This window comes from Ipomoea triloba, chromosome 14 (assembly GCF_003576645.1).
Source record: "Ipomoea triloba cultivar NCNSP0323 chromosome 14, ASM357664v1".
Classification (NCBI taxonomy): domain Eukaryota; kingdom Viridiplantae; phylum Streptophyta; class Magnoliopsida; order Solanales; family Convolvulaceae; genus Ipomoea; species Ipomoea triloba.
This window is the reverse complement of record NC_044929.1, coordinates 2,129,606-2,139,683: the sequence shown is the minus strand read 5'-3', so window position 1 is coordinate 2,139,683 and position 10,078 is coordinate 2,129,606. Positions and strand designations below refer to the sequence as shown.

Here is a 10,078-nt window from a genome sequence, read left to right as displayed (position 1 = left end):
ATATATATATATATATATATATATATATATATATATATATATATATATATATATATATATATATATATATAATAATAATAATAATTAAGAAGTAAATTGCATGCAGGAAGGGAAAGTGTGTTCATGGCTGTCCCTACGTGTAGCCCAAAAAGTGATGCTCAGTGCACTCCTAAAGCTACAGGGCGACGAATTCTTATAGCCGCTCCCGATCATTTCAGGGAAGACAAAAGCTCACCGGGCCATAATTGACCAATTGATTAACTTCAACTAGTACTAGACATACCATATCAGTGATCAGTCCAATGTTATAAAAATGTTTGTCGCAGCAATTATATGTGTCTTTTTTAGTTTATTTATTTTGTTTGGGTTTGATATTTGATACAGATTTTATATTATTTGATTGTTGACTTTGATCTCGTAATATATACATTTTTTTAAACCTTTCCTAGGGTCCAAAATGATGATTTCTCCATTTTAAAAAATTTCATCAATTTGATTCTCGAATGATTTTTTTTTTTTGAATACTACTGACTCTATTATAATGCAGTATCTGTTCATAATTACTTTCTCGAATGATTTAATTGACAAAATTTTAATTTGAGGATCAAATTAGTTGAATTGAAAACTAGAGACTATATTGACAGTTGAGAAACAATTGAGGAATCAAAATAGTGATTTCTCTTACCATTTCCAACGTTCATCACTTGATCCAATATTCTTTCTATCACCCCGAATATAATTCGGATACCCTCCACACTCTAATTTATCATATTTGTTCTTGATGGTTTGATATGAAGTTTAAGGTTTATGTGATTAAATTTCTTATAGATAAAAATTTTCAACATAAACAAATTGTGAAATTAGTATATTATTATCTTAGAAGTTTGCATAAATGGGATGGAAATCATAACAAGAATCAAATTTGACAATATTAACAAAGTTGAAAGGCTAAACATAATCAAATTAACAAAAAAAAATAAATATAATAATACAATAATAATCATTGGACTAAAAGTGAATTTGTCTCTTAAAAAATATAGAAAAGGAGTTATTAGTTTACGAGTTAATTCTATTTTTAGTCATAGATTTATAGGTTTCATTCCACATTTTTTTTTCTCCAGATCATCCCCACTTGTTCCTATTTATTTATTAACGAGGTAAACCCCACTCCTCACTATGTGAGTATGTGGGTAAAGCCCTCGCCCTGTGACCCTAGCCGGCAAAAAGCCACAAGGAGGTAAATCAGCCTATGTTACCCACAAGGAGGTAAACCCCACTCCCCACTTGTTCCTATTATTATTATGACATGATAATTTTTTGTCCTCATCCAATAAACCTATTTAAATGACCTTAGTATTTTAAATAGGTTTATCCTCATCCAATTTTTTGTCCTTAGTATTTTAAATAGGAGATTTAAATAGGAGATATTTAATTTTTTGTCCTCATCCAATTTTTTGTTCTCATCCAACAACATTGGTATTTTTATACATGGTGGGTTGACTCGCTATATTTTTATTTTTATTTTTGAAAAAATTCATATATAATTCATGGTTAGAGCTGAGTTTCCTATTTTTTCAATTGCCATTTGCGTTTTCACTATCTAAACCTCTACAACGTGGAATGACACATATAAATCTATAACTAAACAATGAATTAACACTTAGAACTAATTAGATTGAAATATCTACATATTTAACGTCATTTAAATAAGTTTGTTGATGAAATACAAAAAATATCATGCCACAATTATTATCAAGCAAAAAGCACAGGTGAACTGTTTTAAAATTGTTTTTAAAGTACAGGTAAATCTATTTTCCTAAAAAAAAAAATACAGGTAAATGTATGGCAAAAGTGGCCTCCTATTTAAAGCAAAAAGCACAGGTAAATCTATGGCAAAACTGGCCTCCTATTGAACATATAGGAGTCGTTTAGTTCATTTCTCTGTTTTTCCTTTTCCAATTTTTCATTTCTCCATTTTTCCAATTTTTCATCTCCATTTCTCCAGTTTTTCATTTCTCCAATTTTCTGATTCCATTTACAAATTTCATAGTACCAAACACAACTTACACAAGTAATAATAATAATAATAATAATAATAATTTCATTTTACAAATTTAATTTTTAAATAAAAAATTCAATTACACTAATACTAATTAAATGTACAAAATGTAACAAAAGTCGATAAAAACATATTACTCCATACTAAATAAATTACAACTATTTCAATCATTTTAGTACATATTTGAGTACATAATAATAAAAATTAAAATAATAATAATAATAATAATAATAATAATAATAATAATAATAATAATAATTAAAGTAAAAAACGGTAAACATAATAATAATAATAATAATAATAATAATAATCACAACTTGTTTGCGCAGTAGGAGGGAAAGAACAAAATAATAATAATAATAATAATAATAATAATAAGTAATAATAGTAAAAAAACGTAAATATAAACATACTCACTTGGTTTGCGCAGCAAGAGGGAAAGAACCAAAGAAAAGGCGGAGGGAAAACAGGAAGGCATACACACGCGCATTTCCACAGAATTGTGCCCAGCAGGATTCGAAGCTTTGACCTCACAGAAAAGAGCACTGTTCACCCGCTAGTTTCCATTCCTCCACTTTGGAGAGCGCTAAATTCCATCTCTCCAATTTTGTATAAAAATTGGAAGAATGGAGTGGAGAATGAATTTGGAAAAATGAATTTAATATACAACTTCTCCAATTTTTCTTTTTCCACTCCTCCAATTCTTCATTTTTTTGGAAAATCTTCCATTTTTTCAAGTTGTTAAACGACCCCATAATATTAGTAACTCTACATGTATGCGGCCATCTGCTATTTCAAAGCGAGTTCTATTACATGTACTTTTAAATTTCTCTCGAATTTTTTACACTTTTAGTCCCACGACTATAGTGACACTATTAGGAATGCTCGACGACGTTCAAATCTTGAAATCTACATCCACGGCTATTGTTTTTAAGCAAAAATGGTCCTTGCGGAGCACTGTTAATTTCTAACCGGAAAAAAATTACTCCTTTCAAGGAAGGTTAAAAATGACATATCCATTCTTTGGAGATATGTTCTCAGACTTTTTCGCACATTTCCAGATCTTCCTATCCATTCCTCTTTATCTCACCAGATCTTCATTCCATTGCTATTCCATCGATTGCCATCTTCAACACGTCATCCATTGCTATTGATCTTCATCTTCTTCAAAACTCAATTTTATTTCGAAGGAAAATATAATGGCTACGTCCTATGCATCCTCATATTGTGAATGAGAGACTAGGGCTTTGGGCGAGGCAATTCCAACAACATAGTGTATATGTGGAAATCAATTGAAAGTGATCACTTCATGGACAAATGAAAATCCTGGGCGAAGGTTTTGGCTATGTCCAAATTAAACAATGGAGTAAATTTCACTAAGTGATTGCACATTCAATTCGTATTAAATTATTATTTATAATTTTTAAAATATATTTTGATGTTGGTATTGTAGAGTAGAGGATGTGGGTTCATAGAATGGTTCAACCCTCCTATGTGTAAAAGGTCAAAGAAGATCATTCCAGGACTACTTAAGAGCTTGAATAAACAAGTGAAACAGTTGAAGCCATTGAAAATGAGGCTCAGATTGGCTGGGAATGGTGCAAGAACAATAGATAAATCTTGGTTTAAGAGCAGGCAATTTAAAGTTATAGTATTGGTAATTATAGTTGTTGTTTGTTAGTGTTAGGTTCTTCAGTAATGGCATAAATGTACCATATAATTGTAAATCTTTGAATCAATTGATGTGAGTATTTGGAAGCAAAAATGTTATGCAGTAGTTGTGTATTTCAATTCTGTGTAATGGAATATATTTTGCATTGAATTAAATGGTTCTTTGTTGAATGAAATGCAATAGTTTTGTTTTGCATTAAATCTGTATTGCCTAACCTGCCTATCTGTTGATGAGCATAAAAACCATAAATGATTTATGCCTAATCTTTTCTGTAATGTGTTGATAAGCTTAAAAACCATAAACCATCTCTGCTTTAATCTGTTGATAAGCATAAAAACCATAAACCATAAGCCATTGCTGCCTAAAAACCATAAACCATTGCTTGAAACCATTGCCTAACCTGCCTAATCTTTGCTGCCTAAAATGTAACATTTTCCTATTTATCTTTATCATAACATTAGGATAAGTTATGATAATATTAATGGTGCAACACTATCTACCTGATAGCTAGACTTCAGGAGTCTAATTAGGGTTTAGGAGACCTATTACAGTTTTGGCATCATAGTTTGACAAAATAACATGCCTAATACAAAAACCATAAACCATCATCAGTCAATTTTAATTGGAACTAGTTCTTATAGAATACTTTCTCTTAACTAGAAGTTTCACTCTAAAATTCCTTTTGTTATGGGGGGAAGTGGGACTTGAACTGGTTGAACTTGGGCTTGAACTGCTTTTACTTGTGCTTGAACTGGTTCAACTTGGGCTTGAACTAGTTCTCCTTAGGATTCAACTTGGGCTGCTTGCATGGGCAGTATAAGATCATCAAAATTGAATGAACTTAAAGCCATCTCAAATTCATATTCTTCTTGTGTTAAAACCTCATAAGCTTCCGATCCATTGCCTGAAACTATAAACCATAGACAATATTCACAACAACTGGTTCACTAGAATTACCTTTTATCCCACCAAACTCAAGGGAATCAACATTCTGATCAAATTCAAAGTCATCTATCTATATTTGATGTGTTACCATCCATTTCATACTCACTCTCATTACCATCGCTAGCTTTTCACAGCACCCTCACTACCATTATCACTTAAATTATAAATACAATAATCAAATTGTTAGAATAAGAAATGAATATAATTAACTAACACAAAACAATAATCAAATTGCTACAATTATGCAAAACAAAACAAACTGATAGTTGAAAGTGGTCCCCATCCATAGAACACATGGTCCCCATCTATTACAGGGCGTTTGGTTGGGAGGAGGGAATTAGGGTAGAAAAGAATTGTAATTCGGTGGAATTGCAATTCAATGAATAAAGTAGGAATTGAAATTACAGTGTTTGGTATGCAGAAATATGAGTACATGGAATTGAAAAGTAAAAAGTGACAAAATGACTAAAATGCCCTTATGTTGTAGTAGATGTTGTAGTAATAGTAATAGTAGTAGTAATAGTAGTAATAATAATAATAATAATAATTCTTTCAAAAAATAATAATAATAATAAGTATAATAATAATAATTCATTCAAAATAATAATAATAATAATTCTCTTTCAAAATAATAATAATAATTATTATTATTATTATTATTATAAAAAAAGACAAAGGGTATGGGAGGAGGGGCAAAATTGTCTTTACACCAACAAATTGCCCCTCCTCTCCACCGAATTGCAATTCATGGGGGGTACCCCATGAATTGTAATTCATCATTTGGAGGGAATTGCAATTCTGCAGAATTGCAATTCCCTCCAACCAAACACTGTAGTTTGGGAATTCACTGAATTGCAATTCAATAAATTACAATTCCCCATAAACTACATCCAACCAAACATGCCATTACTTTGGTTCTGCAATTACAAAAGCGCATGCCACATGCTAAAAATAAACATAATTGATTACTAGTCCCCACATAACAACATCAATACTCCATGTTTGTAGTACAATTTTATATAAACATAATGCATAATAAAGTAAAATATCATCACATGAACACTTTATATAAACAATGTATATTCTGCACTGTTCGTACTTGGCAAAAAGTATATTCTGCACTGAACAAGTAAACTCATATAGACATATCAACAAAAGTCATAGCAACAACATCATACAAACACCCACACATATTGACACAAATATTCTACAAATTAAAAGTTTTGGACATTGAAAACTTACCAGATTGCAGCGAATCACTTCTCAACCCACGCGAATTATTCTTGAGTTTTTGGCATTAGAGAACTACTCTTGAAGTATCTTTAAACCACGAAATCCAATAACGTTCCAATAGGGTTCGCAATTGATTAGGGTTTGCGTTCGCAATTGAGCATTTTTTTTTGTTTTGCATTTCTTTTTAGGTCAGTAGGGGCCAAGTAAACAACGGTCAGCAATGGAAATGTCATTTTTAACCCTGCTTGAAAGGGATAACTTTTTTCTGGTGAGAAATTGACGGAAAGACAAATTTTGCTAAAAAACAATAGTCTTGGACCTATATTGTAAGGTTTGAAAGTTGTGAAGCAATCCTGATAGTGTCACTATAGTTGTGGAACCAAAAGTGTGAAAAACTCTTCTACTCTCTCACTTTTATTTTATGATGTGTCAATTAATGATAACTAATGATAGAATATTTTCTGAGTTCCAAAATAAGTGTCACATGCCAAATTTGTAAGAAGTATAAATTGAGAGTAAGAAGATGGATTTGATGTAATATTTTCATATCAAAGCAAATTATTATCAAGCAGAAAGCACAGGTGAACTGTTCACGAAGTACCAGGAATCACGCCTTTAATGTTCAGAATAATACCAGCCAATCAATTCCTATCCCATTCTCGATAAGACTTGAGAGAATGAGAGGACAAGCCAGACCGAAAGGAATTTTTATATTTATTTATTATACATAAATTGGTTCATTCAACTATAAAAATAAATCAGTCAAGTAATGACACATTAGGGGATAAATTAATTAGGGGAATGGAGCAATATTCTTGTTAAATTGTTCCTATATATAACAACACCGAATGTTTTTTTTTTTTTTTTTTTTTTGGGTAAGACCATGAGATATCCCGAGTAGGCCCTAACTGTAGAAGTCACATTTAAACTCGTACCATATTCAGACTAATCCATGTTCGCGACGGCCTGACCCAATTAAGGGGCAAAGTGTGACAACACTTAATGGTTGGTCTTAAGAAAATTGTTATTGTTTTCTTAATTTCACCTCACATGTTTACCTTTTGATGAGATTAGGCATCAAATAGGCCGGCAATCTCATTATTGTATTCCATTGCATTGTGCTGATCTGGTGGAGGTGGATGTTCTTGTGGTGGTGGAGTGCAATAATGGAGTTAAAGAAGGAATTAGTAATATAAGAAATCTACTAAAAATACTCCGTAATAATTTAATTACATTTTAACTTTCAAACATTACAGGGAAGAAACAAATTAGTAAGAAAAGATTAAATGTGAAACTATTGTAAAAATTATAGACAAAATCAGGTAAAATTTATTAATTGAGGGTTAAATCTAAGAATATCATAATTATTGAGGGAGGACTAAATTTGTAATTATGTCTTTTTCAAGTTTTTCAATTTAACATATTAATAATTGGCCGGTTTAGTTGTTTCTCCTAGAATAAAAAGGAGGTGAAGTTGCATATATGAAACCCATATCTAAAAACTATCTATTCTTCTTCCCACAGCTTTTACCATTACTATATAAAAAGCCATGGTTAGGAAGAGCTTTTCTCTAATTTTCTCACTTCTCCTCGTCACTGCCTTTCTCTGCTTCACCACTGCAAATGCCACGCGTAGATTTCCCTTATTCTACGACGGTCGTAAGCAATACTGAACCCCAAATCTTTCATTATTTCCACTGTTTTTTTCTTTCAATTATTTTTTAATTTTACTTTGGATAATTTTAACTACGAGTTTGTTGGAGGCATTTGGACCTTATATTTTGTTTGCATATACTTCTTTATAACATATGAGGTTACATAATTTTTATTTTTATGAAACTAGTTGAGTAGTATATATATATATATATATATTCCAATAAATTTTTTATATTTACACTTATCATTTCCAATATTTTTCTTAAGTTGTTATTTTCCTGTCTCCCATTTTCCACTTTGTGCAACGCAGCGATTCCGGACGAAGCGGGGGATGGAATAGTAGGAATTCCGGCGCCACCGTACAAGGTGCCTGGCCATGGATCACCAAAAGGGGGTATATATCTCAACAATTAATATCTCATTAGTTTAATAAATGCATACCAATATATAGAAGCTAGCACAAGCTTTTAGTAGAAATATTTTGAGTTAATTTTATTTTTTGTTCTGTATTTATAAATGACAGTTTACTTTTAGTTATATTTTTTAAATATTCAACTTCCGTCTTAGGCAAAAACTTGTGTGAGACTGTCTCACCATGAGTCGGGTCGGGTCGGGTCAAGATGCAAATGTAACATTTATATGCACAAATGTCATACTCTTAATACTAATTAAGAATAAAATTTTCGTTATTTATAAGGATAAATGTAATACTTTTAAGGGAAAATACAATACTTTTACATTTCGATTTAAAAGTATTACATTTTTCCTCAAAAGTATTATATTTTGCCCTTATAAGTAAGGGGCACTTGTCAACATTACTTATTATGAAAAATGTATTACTTTCTCTTATAAGTAGCAAAAATTCTATTCTTGATTAGTTTTATATTTGAGCATATAAGTATGATATTTACACATATAAGTATGACATTTGCATGGTATTTTGACCTGACCCAACTCGTCTCACGAAAGTGCAAAAATTCTATCAAATGAAAACATGTCTTTCTATAATTATTAAAAGTGCGGGATTATTTTATAATTATTACAAATTTGAAAACTTAGTAATAGTAAGATTATTGCCTTTGATTTTTCAAGATGGAGGGTGTCGATATGTCCAAATTTTTTCTATACAAAAGTGTTCTCACTTGAACCCTCCCATATATATAGTTAATTATGTTCAAATGCAGGGCCGTTCCAATAAAAAATGGGGTCCTGTGTAATATTTTAAATTGGGCCCTTTTTTTAAAAAAATAATTTGTATATATAAATAACAGTTTTTCAAAAAGTTGTTTCAAAAATTCAAAATATAAATATTGTATAAAAATACATCTAAAACTAATAATAGTTGTTCATCGTTATGCACACTATCATTTAAATTTTTTCCAATCTCACAATCATCTTGATATTCTATATGAAGATTAGCATATAACAATTTTTCCTTAGCATCATCTTTTTGCACATCTATTTGAGTTTCGTTTGTAATGATTTTTTCAAGAGCTCCCTTTTGAGATTGAGTTAGTTGCTTAATTCTTTTTCTCTTTTTATGCTTTTCAAACCCAGATGAATATTTTCTAGAAGACATAATTATAAAACTCTAAAGAAAAAATAAAAATTTATTTAGAAACACTATGAACAAATAATATAATTAATCAAGAAACAAATTATTGAATATATTATTCTGAAATAAAGAATTATTAAGTTATGTAAATAAAAAAAAATAAACAAAAATTGTGAAATATTTAGTAATTTTAATTACCTGTTAAGAGAACTGAAGAATTTGAAAATTTGTGACTTTGTACAATCAAGAAGAATTCTTCAATCCTGCTATCGAACTGTGTCTGTCAATCGTCTCACTCGTCTGTGATCTGTCTATAATTTATTTGTGAAATCTGTGTAAATAAGCATTAAGCTACAATTTCGATAATGAATGCTTAATGTTAATGGAATCAAGCTAATAATCTAATATTTACATAATGTATACATAATATAAATACATAGTGTGAAGGAAAAGGGTTGCCTAGCTAATGGCCTAATGGGAGTAGTGGTACTGGTACAGAAGGAAAAAGGGATTCCTAATACTATACTATTTATATAATGTATATATAAATGCATAGAATTGTGTGCACATAAGGAAAAAGATTACCTAATATGCATTTGTGGGATTTGGTTGCTTGCAGACTTGCGGCGTCTTGCGCAGTTGCGCTTCTATACTATATATATATATACAAATTTTATTTTTTTTTAAATAGGGGCCCCCAATTTTTGGGGGCCCTGTGCGCCAGCCCTGGGCAGACTTGCCCAGGGCAGGCCCTGTTCAAATGAGAACAATGCCTTAGGTGAGAACGTAAAAGGTAAGGATTGCATGAGTACACATAATATACTAAATGAATGCACATTAGCTACTTCTAGAGTATATCTACAATCTTAATAAGAATCAATAAAGTTAGGGCTCTAACGGAAAGAAAAAAAAAAGAAAAAAATATTGGTGGTAATTTTTACTTAAACAAATGATTCAT

General features: G+C 30.6%; 1 long non-coding RNA gene across 1 annotated transcript; it reads right to left on the bottom strand.

Annotated features, from left to right (window-relative positions):
* Positions 1-4,089: 4,089 nt before the first annotated feature.
* LOC116005233 lies at positions 4,090-6,048 on the bottom strand. Its single transcript, XR_004094905.1, has 2 exons — positions 5,919-6,048; positions 4,090-4,641 (listed from the first exon to the last, which is right to left on the bottom strand). It is a non-coding gene; the product is annotated as an uncharacterized LOC116005233 (long non-coding RNA).
* Between the last annotated feature and the right edge of the window lie 4,030 nt (positions 6,049-10,078).